The 14543-nt window shown below is 52.2% G+C and overlaps 1 long non-coding RNA gene across 1 annotated transcript; it reads left to right on the plus strand.

Annotated features, from left to right (window-relative positions):
* Positions 1-2023: 2023 nt before the first annotated feature.
* LOC125121340 (uncharacterized) lies at positions 2024-6349 on the plus strand. The gene is made up of 3 exons (XR_007133438.1): positions 2024-2226; positions 3226-3315; positions 6315-6349. It is a non-coding gene; the product is annotated as an uncharacterized LOC125121340 (long non-coding RNA).
* The last annotated feature ends 8194 nt before the right edge of the window (positions 6350-14543 follow it).

The raw sequence follows: 14543 nt of genomic DNA on the forward strand, positions 1-14543 counted from the left end.
CCATCTGCTGCCCGCCCCCTCCTGGCACCAATTCTGGGCCTACATCTCTGCAGATATGACAGAAGAGCCGTGGTCTTCATGGAGCTCAAAGCCCACAAACCTGCCAGCTGCTCCCGACCTCCCTGCCTGATCCTCAGAGCCAAGAGCCTGCCCTCCTGTCTCCAGGGACTTCTTCTCTCCTCGTGGCTGCCAGGGGCCTGCCTTCACCTCTGTCTTCCCCCCCTCCCCCGAGCCTGTTCCCTTCTCTGATAAAATGGGATAATCCTGCCCCCTTGCTGGGCGGGCATGAGATGGAAGTGAGGTCATGTTTGGAGAGAGCCGTGGTCCCCTGAGTGCTGGCTCTGGGCACTGTCTCTAGGACCCATGTGGGCTTTGCTTGTTGGCTTGGGGCCTGAAGGCCAGCCCACCATGGGGAGGACGTTGGGGGCTGGGCTCAGGCTCCTACTCTGCAGGTAACACTGGCTTCTCGGAACTCGAGCTTGGCTGCCTGACTGTTTTTAGACTGGGGCCTTTAGGACTGGGTGTCCCCAGAGGCAACGTTTAGTTCTGAAAGGGGCAGGGCCCGGTAGGGAGTCAGTTCATAAAACAGCTCTTTTCCCTCCAACGACTTTCCCGACGTGCGGTGCTTTCCCAACAAACTGCTCTGGAAAGATCTCAAAAATGTGCCACTTTGAAGAGTGTGCCGGGGGAAGCGGGGACCCCTCCCCGACACAGCCCCCCTTCCAGATGTGCTTCTGGCCTGATTATAGCATCAAGTACACACGATACACTCAGAACATCTCAAACACACACATTGCACACACATCACCCCCCTTGACAGCACACACATCAAACACACACAACACAAACCACACCACAAACATGCACACTACACACGGACATACACACACATACGCAGTACATGTATACACACACCAGCACACGTCACACACAGACACCATAGTCACACATAGACTTACACACACACACACACACACACACACACACACACACTGCAGCAGAACTCTGATGCATTTAGCATTTTTGATTGGGAAAATGCATTTCAAAAAAAAAAGCTCTATGAGGGGTTCCCCTTGTGGCTCAGCCGAAACAAAACCTGACCAGCATCCATGAGGCTGCAGCTTCAATCTCTGGCCTTGCTCCGTGGGTTAAGGATGCAGCGTTGCTGTGAGCTGTGGTGTAGATCGCCGACGCGGCTTGGATCCTGTGTTGCTGTGGCTGTGGTGTAGGCAGGCCGCTACAGCTCTGATTCAGCCCCTAGCCTGGGAACCTCCATATGTCCTGGGGGCGGCCCTTAAAAAAAAAACCATAAGGCAAAAAAAGCTCTATGAGTTCGGTGATGCTCAAGATTTGTATTTCCTTCCTCCTGACAACATCTTCAGACAATTGAAAACCAGCCATCGGGAGATGCATCAATCACATTCCTTATTCTGGTCTCAGGTCCTATGGATCCAGACAGCCCAGCGGGAGGGCTGCACACCCCAGGCTCTGGGATGCAAGTGGGGGAACCCCTGCTTCAGCCACCATTCAGTCACCCTCTTCCAGGGGGATTTTGGGTCCCTCTTGCTCCACTGCTGTCCATCCGAGGCATGGCTTCCCTCGCTCCATACATGGGGGCGAGGTTGTGCGTTGAGTGAGGGCTGCCGTGTGAGTGTGCATTTGTGTGTGTGTGTGTGTACGTGTGTCTGTGGGGGGTGGGTGCAGGGGAGGGAGGCGGGCAGAAGGCCAGGCAGCCTTTGCGCTGCCGTATCTCTGAGCTCATCACCCACCGTGCTGAAGGATCCCCCTGCAGAGAGACTTTCCCGCCAGCTCCACCCAGAAGGCAGAGCAGATGGAAAATTGGAGCGGGCCCTCCTCTTGGGTCAGGGAAGAAAATATTCTTTTTTTTCCCCCTTACTCTAAAAATATGCTCAGGACTTTTTTGAGCCTTGATGCAATAAAAACCAGCTGTGGCTCAGAACGGCCCCCGCAGCCTCTGCCCAGGGAGAAGGAAAACAAACACAGCCATCGGAGGTGGGGTTAGGGGCTGCGTCCAGGCGCTCAGCCCAGGCTCCGGTCACCTCCGACCTGGAACTGGGTCCCAAACGGGCACAGAACAGTCCCTGTCCGTTTGTCCTGGTGTGAGCTCAGGGCACCAGGCGTCACTAAGCCCTTTCTCTTTCAACGCTTTTGGTGCTAAAGATGGGAAGAGGACAGGAAGGGGTGTGGCTTGGACTCTGCCTCCAGGTACCTTTTCATCTCCTGGAGGGGACAGTTGGGACTCGAGGTACCCAGAGCCAGTCTAAGGAAACCTCTGGTAGCCTAGGGAAGAAGAGGCCATGTCCAATTTGGGGAGAAAAAAGGCTTCCTGGAGCAGGCAACATTTGGGTGGCTTGAAAGGAAGAAGGCAGGGAAGAGTGTTCTAGAATCAACAAAGGCCTGCAATGAGGCAGTGGTTCCTATGTGGTGACCAGAACATAGGGCCGAGGGAGCTCAGCTTGGGGAGATAGCTTGGCACCCTGGATGCTGGGTGAGATGTTCACTGGGTGATAGGGAGCCATGGAAGGTGCTTGAGCAGAAGAGGGACTTGTGTGGAGAAGGGGAGGACTTGGAAGCTCTTTGGAGGGGATGTCTCATTGCCTGATTGGAGCTGAGGTTTTGTTGGGAAGGTCCTTAAAGAGGGAGCCACATCTTTTAGCAGGACTTCATGGTACCCTGCTGGTCCCCAGGGCACAGACCCCTCTGGAGGAGAGTGTGGGGAGGTGCTAGGGATTTGGAGCCAGGAGATGGGGCTTCTAGTTTTGACTCTGATGCAGACTCCTGCGTCCTTGAATAGGTCCCTTGTGCTCCCTAGGCCCCTACTTTCCCACCTGCACGGAGGGACCATGAAGTCTTTAGCTTCCTGGGGATATCAGGGCTGGGCGAGCTTATGATGCCCTGATGGAGAGATGAGGAAGAAGATGGGGGAAGAAGTAGCCCACTGTCTCCCACCTTGCCAGCTGGATGGGGGCTCAGGCGCCCAGGCTCCCAGGTTCCAGGCTCTGGAGGAGGGCTTCCCGGTGTGGATTTGTGGTTTGGGGGGCCCACTGAGCTTGGTTCCTGGCCACAGCCCAACCCCTATCAGCCGTGCTGCAGGTAAGAGTCCTGGGCTAGGGTCAGGGATCAGGGCTGTGCTCTCCTTTCCTGGGGAAAGGGCTTCAAAAAGGCTTCAAAGGGACCCTCATCCTGTCTCCTTTCCTTCATCAGCAATTCTGCGAGGATGGGTCTGTGACCCTTTTGCCGAAGACAAAACTGAGGCTTCAGAGATGGACCCACTTCCCCCAAGACTCATAGCAGGTACAGAGCAAAACGCTTGTCTGTCTGCCTGGGGCTCTTCTGCCATCAGATCTTCTGCATCTTGTCGGCCCTGCTCCCCTGCAAGCCAGACTCCAGCTCTTGTTCACTAGTGGATCTCAGGGCCCCAGCTGGGCACACAGTGGGTGTTCAGGAAGTACTTGTAGGATGGATGGATGGATGCATGGACGGATGGAAGGACGGATGGATGGATGGAGGGATGGATGGATGGGGAGAAACCACAGGCTGGGCCAGCACCTCTTCACTCAAAGTCCTTTCCTGGCCAGGAGAGATGTCCCTCTTTAGGCAAACCCAACATGATGGCCTTTTGACTGTCCCCCAGCTCCCAGGCAGCTGCCAAGGGAGGCCTGCTCCCCGGCCCCCCTCCATGACCAGCCCAGTAAGGTGAGTGCCCTCCAGGGCAGACACTTGGTGGCAGTTCTTTGTTGCCTCAAGGCTCTTGGGGCTGTCCAGAGTGGTTGAGGACTTCTTAGAACTTGGAAGGGGCCCCAAAGTCTGATCAACCGATCAGCTCAAAGTCTGTTGATTGCAGGCCCTGCTGTTTCCAGGGCCAACTCTCCCACTGGTGCTGGGTGCCCCCCAAAATGTTTTCTGGAGCCCATGTCCTACTTGTAGGGATGTGATTTAATTGGTCTGGGGTATCTGCCTGGGCTTTGGAATTTTAGAATGATCCCAGAAGATTCTAACTGGTGGGTATGGGAACCAGCAGTTTTCTTGAAGAGAGTTTCATGAAGGGATTTTTTTCCCCCTCAAACAGCTTTATTGAAGTATCATTAACACCTGCTAAACCCCACATACTTAAAACACATACTTCTTTTTTTTCTTTTTTCCCTTTGAGGGCTGCACCTTCAGTATATGGAAATTCCCAAGCCAGGGGTTGAATAGGAGTTGCAGCTGCCGGCCTACACCACAGCCGCAGCAACATGGGATCTGAGCCGCATTTGCAGCTCAGGGCAACACCAGATCCTTAACCCAGTGAGCGAGGCCAGGGATTGAATCCGCATCCTCAATGGGTTAAGTTGCATTCTTAACCCATTGAGCCACAATGGGAACTCTATAAAATATATAGTTTGATAACTTTTTTTTTTACTATCTTAGCTTTTTTTTTTTTTTTTTTTTTTTTTTGCTTTTTAGGGCTGCCCCACAGCATGTGAAAGTTCCCAGGCTAGGGGTCTAATTGGAGCTACAGCTGCTGGCCTACACCAGAGCCACAGCAATGCCAGATCTTTAACCCACTGAGTGAGGCCAGGGATTGAACCCACAACCTCATGGTCCCTAGTTGGATTTATTTTTGCTGTGCCACAACGGGAACTCTTATCTTAACCATTCCCAAGCGTACAGTTCAGTAATGCTAACTATGTTCACATCGTTGTGCAATGGATCTCCAGAACTTTTTCATCGTGCAAAACTGAAGTTCTGTGCCCATTAGGCGACTTCTCCCCATCTCCCTCCCCTGCTTCCCTGGGCAGCCGTCACTCTACCTTCCGTCTCTGTGACTTCACTTGCTCTAGGTACGCCATGAAAGTGGAATCGCACAGGACGTGTCTTTGTGTGACCGGTTTATTTCACTTAACATGATGTCCTCAAGACCCATCCATGTGTATCAGAATTTCCTTCCACTTAGGATTGAATAATATCCCATTGTGTGGAATGGAATACACCTCATTTTGCTTCTCCATTCATCCATTAACTAACGGACGGATGTGTTTGCGTTTTGGCTGTTGTGAAAAGCGCTGCTAGGGACATGAGGGTACAAATATTTTTTTGACACCCTGCTTTTAATTCTTTTGGATAGAGACCCAGACATGGAATTGCTGGATCATATGGTAGTTCTAGTCTGAATTTTTTGAGGAACTATCATACTGTTTTCTTTTCTTTTTTTGGCTGCACCCGTGGCATGCAGATGTTCCCGAGCCAGGAATCGAATCCACATCACGGCAGTGACAACATTGGATCCTTAACCCCTAGGCCACCAGGGAACTCCTTATTATGGTTTTGATTTACATTCCTCTAATGAGTAGGGATGTGGAGCATCTTTTGCTATGCCTGTCAGGCATCTATACATCGTCTTGGGAGAATAATGAAAGAATTGTGTAGCCTAGAGGTTAAAGGATTCAGAAGGGGATAGTGACAACTCAGAGACCAGCCACAGCAGGAAGCTGTAGGCACTGTTAGAAGGGGTAAGAGGCGGGCAGAGTGTTACCAGAACCCACAGGGCAGGGGGTGTGGATGGGGGGCAGCCGGACAGGAGGGGTGAGCCTGGGAGAGGGACACAACCACAGTCAGCACCGTGGCCCACAGGGAGGGAGCCGGGACCTGCCCTGACCTCTCTCTCCTCCTCTGGCTCTCAGATCTCTACCCTGGAGCAGGACAGGAAGAGGTGAGAATGAATCTAGGAGGCAAAGGGCAGGGCAAATCCAACTACCCCCCAAAGAGATGCCTGTTCTCTCTCTCTCTCTTTTTTTTTTTTTAGGGCCAAATCCTCAGCATATGGAAGTTCCCAGGCTAGGGATCAAATTGGAGTTACAGCTGCCAGCCTACACCACAGCCACGCAGGATCCGAGCTGTGTCTGTGACCTACATGGCAGCTCATGGATTCTTAATCCACTGAGTGAGGCGAGGGACTGAACCTGCATCCTCATGGATACAGTTGGGTTTGTTACGCTCGAGCCACAACGGAAACTCCAAACTGCATTTTACAGTTGCGAAAACTGAGTCAAGTCTGGCACGGCTTTTGGAGGCTGTCAGACCAATATTGAGCCCCTGGTGTAGAGGGGCTGTCAGCCCGAATATTCTGATCGTTAGACCACACTGCCGCCCAGCAGGGCTCAGTGAGTGGGGGAAGGGTGCTCCTTCAGCTACAGTACCGGACCTTCTCTTGAGCTTGGCCAAGGCTGATCTAGCTTTCTCTCTTCTTCTTCTTCCACTGAAAAAGCAACAGGGTTGAATGGTGATTCTGTCCTTTTTTTTTTTGGCCTCAGTGTGCAGTGGCTTGATGTGGGATTGCAGTTCTCAGACCAAGGATTGAACCTGGGCCGCAGTGGTGAAAGCACCGAATCCTAACCACTAGACCACCAGGGAACTCCCAATTCTGTGTATGATGCAAGTGGGGACATGGAGGGAACTATCACCAGGTAGAGGTACCAGCTCTGCCAAGCTTGGCCCCCACATGAAGCCCTGACCTGAACTTGTCCTGGTCTCCTGGAACTGAGACCCTACAGGCTATCGGGACAAAACTTTGCATCGTCTGGAAGGAGAAGCTGGAACCCAGGACTCCTCTGGTGTAGCTGAGCCCACTCTGCTCATCAGAGCTGCTCTTTATGGGGACCACTGGTGGAAAGATGCTGGATTGTGGGTCATTCTCATTCATCTATTAAAGCACTGCCCCCCCGCACCTGGGCTGCTGTTTCCAGCACTCTGTTGCTTCAGGATGCCCCACCAAACTCCAGACCAAGAATGAAATTCGGCTGCTGCTTGAGACACGTGACCAGCCCTCCAGGAAGAGAGTCTGTTTTCAAGCACTTTGGTGGCACCAATGGCCTCTGTGTGGCTCAGCCGAGCAGGGTGGCAGACTTCCCTCTCCTTCCATCCCCCAATCCCAGCTCACCCGGCCTGGGGGTCTCCCTCATGCACCTGCAGCCCAGAGGCCCTCAGAGATGTGATCTGGAAGAGTCACAGGGTCTTGGACTCTCCCAAGGGGAGCGCTCCTGGCAATGCCCAGGTATGGCCTCTCACGGCAGAGCGGGAGGACCAAAGTGCAGGAAAGTTGGGGAGCTGGTCCAGGGTTGTCCTGAGATGCGTGAAGGTGCCAGCGGCCAGTGCTGCCGGTGCTTGGCTCCCTCTGAGCCCTTTCTTCCCTTCCCTTCCGTGGAGCTCTGCTCAGCAACCACTGCTACTTGCATTTTTGCAAAGTGATGTAATGTGGAGATAATGGTTTTTCCGTTCCTGGTGGAGCAGGCGGTCCAGATATTGCGCTTGGGGGGAGGGGCTCAGGAGGGCGGATCATCATCTGTCTTTCAGGCATGGGGTGGGGGAGGGGCTGGGTAGAGGCCCCCCACTCCCCCCCCCCCGCCCCCCAATCCTCGCAGGGCCATGTCTAAGTTGCAGAAGGTGGGCCCATGGTCTCAGGCCTCCTGGTCTCCCAAGCCCTGAAAGACCACAACTGTGACGGCCCCAGAGAGAAGCCTCTTTACCAAGTCCTCATACAGATGAGAGTCTGAGGCCCAGAGAGGGCAGGGCCTTGCCCAAGCTCACACAGCATTTCGAGGCAAGCCTGGACTCACACCCAGACTTCCAACATCCTGGACCTCTTGCCCATAGTTCAGGGTCTCCCACCTTCAGAGCTAGTGACACTTCCGGCAGGGAGAAGGGGGACGGTCCTGTGCATTGCAGGATGTTTAGCAGCTTCCTTGGCCTCTCCCCAGGTCGGGACAACCTAAAATGCATCCAGCTATTGCCAAATATCCCTTTCCACCCCCGGAAGAGGGAAATTGTCCCCCTTTGAGAACGATGATCATAGTTGTGGTACCTGGCAGCAATCGCATATTCCATCACTTTCCATTTTTAGATTTTTAAAACATTTTCTAAAATTTTTTTATTTTTTGCAGGGGAGGGTTGTGTGTAATCAGTGGGGCTGGGGAAAATTCCTTTTGTCCCCAGGAAGAAAGGAACCCTCCACCTCCCGAGCCCCTAGCCATCGTGGTTGGTAGAGGAATGTTCTTGAATCTGAAGCCCCAAGGGTGCTTTGTCTGAGGACCCTACTCCACTCGACGACGACGTCAGACACCTTCAAGATGTTAAGGGGGTGCTGGGGGGGGGGCGGCGGGGAGCAGCTGTAAGGGGCTGGCAAGCCTCCAGGATCTCCTCCTGGCTTGGACCCTTGCTTCCTCTGATCACTTTTCTTAGAGCAACACAGCCGATTTATTTTCTTGGGGGAAGGAAAAAATAAATGCTGGCTTTTGTAATCCCATCCACAATCCCATCTGGAAAAATCAGTCTCACAGAGCTTGGCTGCCTGAGCTCTGAGGGCTGTGTCTGGCAGAACCTGGAGTCACGATGGGCGCTCGAACATCGGAACAGGCACAGCTGACATTTCCTTTCCTGTTACAAGTTTCCTTGGAATGTTAGCAGCCCCGGGAGGCAGTCCGTGGGCAGGCAGAATTTGGTGGAAAGAAGCCCTGGATAGGCCAGAGGCCAGCTCAGCTTCTGACTTGCCGTGTGACTTTGAGTCTCTGCTCTTTTCTTCTCTTGGCCTCAATTTCCCCATCTGTGAAATGGGGGAAGCAGTGTTAATCAACCTGTGTTTCACGGACCACAGGCATCTGAATCACTTATGTTTAAAACGCATCTTCCTGATTCCCTCCCAGATGTCCTAACATTTCATGAGCTTCCAGTTGTTTCGGTGTACTTATCTTTTGGAACCCACTGCCCCCAAGAACCCAAGGAGTTTTTCCTCCAGTCCCAAGTCTGAACAAACTAGAGATCTTCAGAGTCTCCTTTTCCCCTTACAACCAAGTATGAGGGTCTTGTCTGAGACAAGAGGGTAAAATTGTGTGTGGGTCAGGACTGGGCATCCCTCCTGAAAATTATCTGCTTTCCAGCTCTTGGCAAGGTCCGTGAGCTCCGCTATCCAACTGAAGTCACTGTTAAAGCACTTTATTCCTATAATGATGAAATTGTAGCTGCTAGTTACAGAGTTTGGTTTCAAATTTGTGCCATTTATTATTTTTGTTGGATTGGCTTGTAAACCCTTGGATAGTCATACATCATTTATAACTGCATTTTTCCGCAAGAATGCATTTTCTAGATGAGGTTTATTCCTTCTGTGAAAAACTAAAAAACGTTTTTCCTTCTTCTCATATTAAATGGGAATCTTTCACAATGTATTACCTAGTTATGTTGTCTTAAATGGAGGTCAGGAAACATAGGTTTACTCTTCCTTGATGCCCAAGGGCTGTCTCTGTGATCTTCAACTCTCGTATGCACCATGCTTGTAGGGGCTCCTACACTGTGTGGTTGCTGGGCCTGGGTGCAAAACATCCCCCAGGATGCTAAATCCTTGTGTTTGCTTTTCAAGGCTTTGTTTTGCTTTTATGTTTATATGTTAAAACATTCCTTCTTCATGACATGTCAGCAGTTACTTCTTTCCACTCTCATGACAATGCCGTCATGTGGAAAACCAATAACTCATGTGTGTTAGAATTGTTTGTACTGTAAGAGTTAATAAGCAATGAGTGAGAATATTCTCTGATGAATTAAAGGCAAGAATTTTTACTTTTATTTTGGCAGTGGGGAGATGGGGGTAGTTTTTTCTTTGTGATTTAAAGCCCAGTTCCAAGTGCCTCTGATTTCTGCCTAAGTGAGGAGTTAGTGTAGATAAATTTTTCCATTTAACAAATTTACCTTCCAGGTAGATTTGCTTTGCTTCCGAATTAGAGATGCTCTGATTTCCTCCTTCTCCGCACCCTGCTCTTGATGCAGCTGCTTCACCCTTAGCCCATGACCCAGGACCCAGCTCACTGGCCATCTGATCTCACTTGGGTCACTTAGATTCTCCGGCCAGGAAATTTGCAACTAGGATTCAGAACTGGAAACTGTCACCTGTGGGGAGCTGACTTTGGAGGCTGTGTGACTCAGGGGCTGGGACCACCTAGGGGAGGGGAGCTGCAGATCATGGGCAAGTCCAGAGTGAACCCGGAAGTTAGGTTGTAGAGTCTCCTTGAGTCGAGGTGCCGGGCAGGGTGTGAGGTATGTGTGTGTCTGTGTGTGTGTGATGGTGGTGGTAAAACCCAAGGGTCCGAAGCTCCCGAAAGGCGCTTGCTCTGGCCAAGTCAGAAAATCAGAAAAAAAAAAAAAAAAAAAAAGTCTCCAGCACCAAAAAAAAAAAAAAGAAAAGAAAAGAAAAAAAAAGAAAATCAGGGCAGGGGGAGCTGTGAAGGATTCTGGGCCTCTCTCTGCATTTGGGAGACTGAGACCCTGGGAAGGACAGAGACTGACCCAAGGTCACCCCGAAGGGATGTGGCCAAGCGGAACCTGAACTCTGCCAGGCTTGTTCTGCTTTCCGATCTGGGCAACTGGCTCAGAGGATGGACAGACCATGTCTCCCCTCTCTCTTCCACCCCATCCTCTCCTGCTGGGAAGCTGAGGACGAGGCATGGCATGATTTGCTCCAAATGTCTCCCCAGCCCTGGGCAGGTGAATACGGTGCCTCTCATTCACAGGAGGGATTCATTAATGATTTGAGAAGCCCAAGTTAGGGAAACCCATTTTTATTGACTCCCCAGGCAATGGGTTCCCAGCACACAGCCATATGAAGATAGCCCAGTTGCTCCCATTTCACGGGGGGGAGGAAGCTGAGGCTCAGAGGGGTGAGGGGACCTTGCCCAAGATTACACAGCAAGTCAGGAGAAGGGCTCAAGTCTGCTTCCACATCCTAGGCACCTCACTCTAAAGAGCACAGGTACTGGGAGTTCCCTGGTGGCTCAGTGGGTTAAGGATCTTGCATTGTCACTGATGTGGCTCTGGTTTGATCCCTGACCTGGGAACTTGTACGTGGGGCAGATGTGAAAAAAAAAAAAAACAAACACAAAAAACAAAGAACAAAAAAACAAACAAAAAAAAACCCACATGCAGGTACTGAGTTCTAGAACCAGGGAGAGCTGAGGAGGTGGAGGGGGGCAGGTTACCTGATAAACTGGTTCCACGGAATCAAGGAAGATTGTAGGAATTGCCTGGGCCTGGGAATCAGAGCCATCTGGCTCCATAACCTTGGACTCCTTCCTGGGACTCAGTTTCCTCACCTCCAAAGGAGTGTTGGACTAGACATTCCCTGTGACCTCAGAGATCTCTGTGGGCTAAGACAAAGCTAAGGGACAGCTCTGGAGCCTGACGCGGGGGACCTAGTGGCCGTAGCTGACTGTCCACCTATAGTCCAGATTCCAAGGGGCCAGAAAGTAAGAGCATGGACCCTGGAGCTCCATGGCCTGGCTTCAAATCCCCCTGCTCCATCTGCTACTACCATGGGGGCTGAAAGGAGGTTAAACTAGTGGCTCCAGCCTCAGTTTCCTCATCTCTAAAATGGGGATAATAGAACCTACCCCACAGCAAGGATAACATAAGTTGATACATGTAAAGTCAGAGCAGTGCCTGGCACTAGCAAGTGTGCAATGTGTGTTTATTACTGCTTCCACACGCCACCCCCACACCCTCGGGGTGAGAGGGTTTAACCTCCCAGTCCTGCTGAACGGTGACCTCCTCCCAGATGTGGTCGCAACCCCGGGATGCAGCAACTGGTCCCCGGGGGCCTATTTCCTGGGCAGTGTGAGTCCATGCTCACTCAGACGTGACACACGGCCCAGCCACCCCCACAGGGACCACAGGCAGCCAGTCCTGGGCTAAAAATAGTGCTTTCATGAATGGAGCCAGGCAGGGCCATTCTGGGACCCACAATTAGCATTTGTGTTAAAACCGAGTCTCAAGCTCTGCAACCCGTTCCCCCCCGCCCCCCCCCGATCCCTGCCCCTTCTGTGCTGCTGCTTCAGGGAGACTCAAGGTTTGGGGTGGAGGGGACATCTGTGAGGTGGGGGAGGGGTCGAGGAGCGGGGAGAAGTGCAGCGATGGGCTCTTGAACAGGTAAGGGGTCCAATTTCCCAATAACTTTGAGAGGTGGGAAGGAAAACCTCCTTCGATATGGAGGAAATGGAAGTTTCCAGAGTTCACCACCTGTCAGATGTGGGTTCTGGATCTGTGCCCCCAGCCCCAAGTCACGTCCCCTCTACCTGCTGTTGCCATGGGGACAGCCCCTTGGGGAGGGATTCTGACCGAGGTGGGGGCTGCCCTGAGCAGGCTGGCTTCTCTCCCTGAGACCCAGAGGTGTGGGCATCTCATACGCATCAGGGATGGACAGGAGGGGCCCGCTCAGGGAGCAGCAGAACCAGAGCTGAAGCTGAGCTGGACCCGATGGGGTCCGATGGGGAGGGCCAGGCCTGGGGTGGGTGGGTGGAGAGAAGTGGCAGATCTCAGCCAGCAGGAAGTCCAGCCAGCAACAGTTGGGGGGATGGGGGTAGGGGGGCACCCACCTCTGTGGACTGGAGCCTCCAAGATTCCTCCACCTGGGCCTGAGCTGAGGACTGGCGTCCATGAGGTGTGACCTGGCTGCAGGTGGCAGTTGGGGAGACAGTAAACCACGAGTAGGAGCTCCAATCCCCCAAAGAGCAGGAAGCCTGGCCATGCCCCTGCCCTACCAAAGTCCCTTCCAGGGCTCTTCCGGCTTGGTCATCTGTCCCCTCTTAGACCATGAGCTCTCTGAGGGCACAGAGCTTTAGAATGAATCAGGAGATGGGACTTTTGGCCCAGGGCCCCAGGTAAAACTGTCATTTCCTCGAGAAGGATTGGGGGCCTCAGGGGACATGGCAGAGGACGGAGGTCCAGCTGACCCTACCCAGGAACCTCTTTGGCTCCTTGTGGAGACCACTCTGAACTCAGAAAATCTGCCCCCTCCTCCGCCCCGGACCCTCAAGCAATAGTCATGCCCGAAGGATGGCCACAGCCCCAGGCCGGAGAGAAAAACAAGGGATGCAGATAGTGGCCCTACTCCTTTCAGGTTCCTTAAGTCAGATTCTGGGGTTTGGCGGGGGCAGGTGTCTTTTAGAAACTGGCCAGTGGAGGCCTTTGGAACTTGGAGAATCTCAGAAACTTTAAAGCTTTCAGTATCTTTAGGTGTCTTAGCTTCTTGGATATTTCAGAACCATCAGACTCTTAAAATCTGGAACCCTTTTAGGATCTTGGACCCTTGACATGTGGGACTGTAGGGGGTAGGGGTTCTTCCCACATCAGAGAGAAAAGTGCCCTTTCCGGGCAGAGATAGACACTTTCCCGAAGACCTGACCCCTCTCCTCGCACCAGCGCTCAGAGCCCAGTATTTCAAATATCCTGATCTTGGAGTTCCTGCTGTGGCTCAGTGGTTAACGAATCCAACAAGGAACCATGAGTTTGTGGGTTCGATCCCTGAGCTTGCTCAGCAGGTTGGGGATCCGGCGTTGCCATGAGCCGTGGTGTAGGCTGCAGACGCTGCTCAGATCCCGCGTAGCTGCGGCTCTGGTGTAGGCTGGCAGCTACAGATCCAATTCGACCCCTAGCCCGGGAACCTCCATATGCCGCGGGAGCAGCCCCAGAAATGGCAAAAAGACAACAACAACAACAATAACAACAACACAAATATCCTGATCTTGCGCAGCTTTTTGTTTCAGATTCAAAAATTAGGAGTTCCCGTCGTGGTGCAGTGGTTAACGAATCCGACTAGGAACCATGAGGTTGCGGGTTCGGTCCCGGCCCTTGCTCAGTGGGTTAATGATCCGGCGTTGCCGTGAGCTGTGATGTAGGTTGCAGATGCTGCTCAGACCCTGCGTTGCTGTGACTCTGGCGTAGGCTGGCAGCTACAGTTCCGATTAGACCCCTAGCCTGGGAACCTCCATATGCCGTGGGAGTGGCCCAAGAAATGGCAAAAAGACAAAAAAAAAAAAACAAAAAAAACCCAACAACTTAAAATTGTATTGATCATCTTAAATTTTGTCTTGGCCACACCCACAGCATGTGGACGTTTCTAGGCCAGGCATTGAACCGGTGCCACAGCAGCTTTGCACATGCTGTTCCCTCTGCATGGAATGCCCTTCCCTGCCTTCACATTTCCCTAACTCCCCTTCCTCAGGCCTTTCCTGGCCTCCCGCTCAGAATGACACACTCCTTTTACATGTGCCACCTGTTCTTTTCCTTAATCATACCCATCAGCCTTCCTAACAATAAACTTCTCCACATGATTGCTTACTAAGCTACCAGAGTGTATGCTCCAGGCAGACAGGCATTCGATCTGCTTTGTTCAGCACCATACAGCAGTGCCTAGAGGAGGCCTGGCTCAGTAGATAGGTGTTAAAGGAATGAATGAAGGACTGAATGAATGAGCGAAGTTGTATTAGAGATAATAATGATACAAAGGCTTAAATACATGTGTAAGTTGGAAAAATAGAAAAAAAAAATTGACTCTTCAATAGCAGCCAATTAGGAGATCCTGTCGTGGCTCAGTGGAAATGAATCTGACGAGCATCCGTGAAGACGCAGGTTCGATCCCTGGCCTCGCTCAGTGGGTTAAGGATCCAGAGTTGCCTTGAGCTGTGGTGTAGGTGGCAGACGCGGCTCGGATCCCGCATTGCTGTGGC

This window comes from Phacochoerus africanus, chromosome 2 (genome assembly GCF_016906955.1).
Source record: "Phacochoerus africanus isolate WHEZ1 chromosome 2, ROS_Pafr_v1, whole genome shotgun sequence".
Taxonomy (NCBI): Eukaryota; Metazoa; Chordata; class Mammalia; order Artiodactyla; family Suidae; genus Phacochoerus; species Phacochoerus africanus.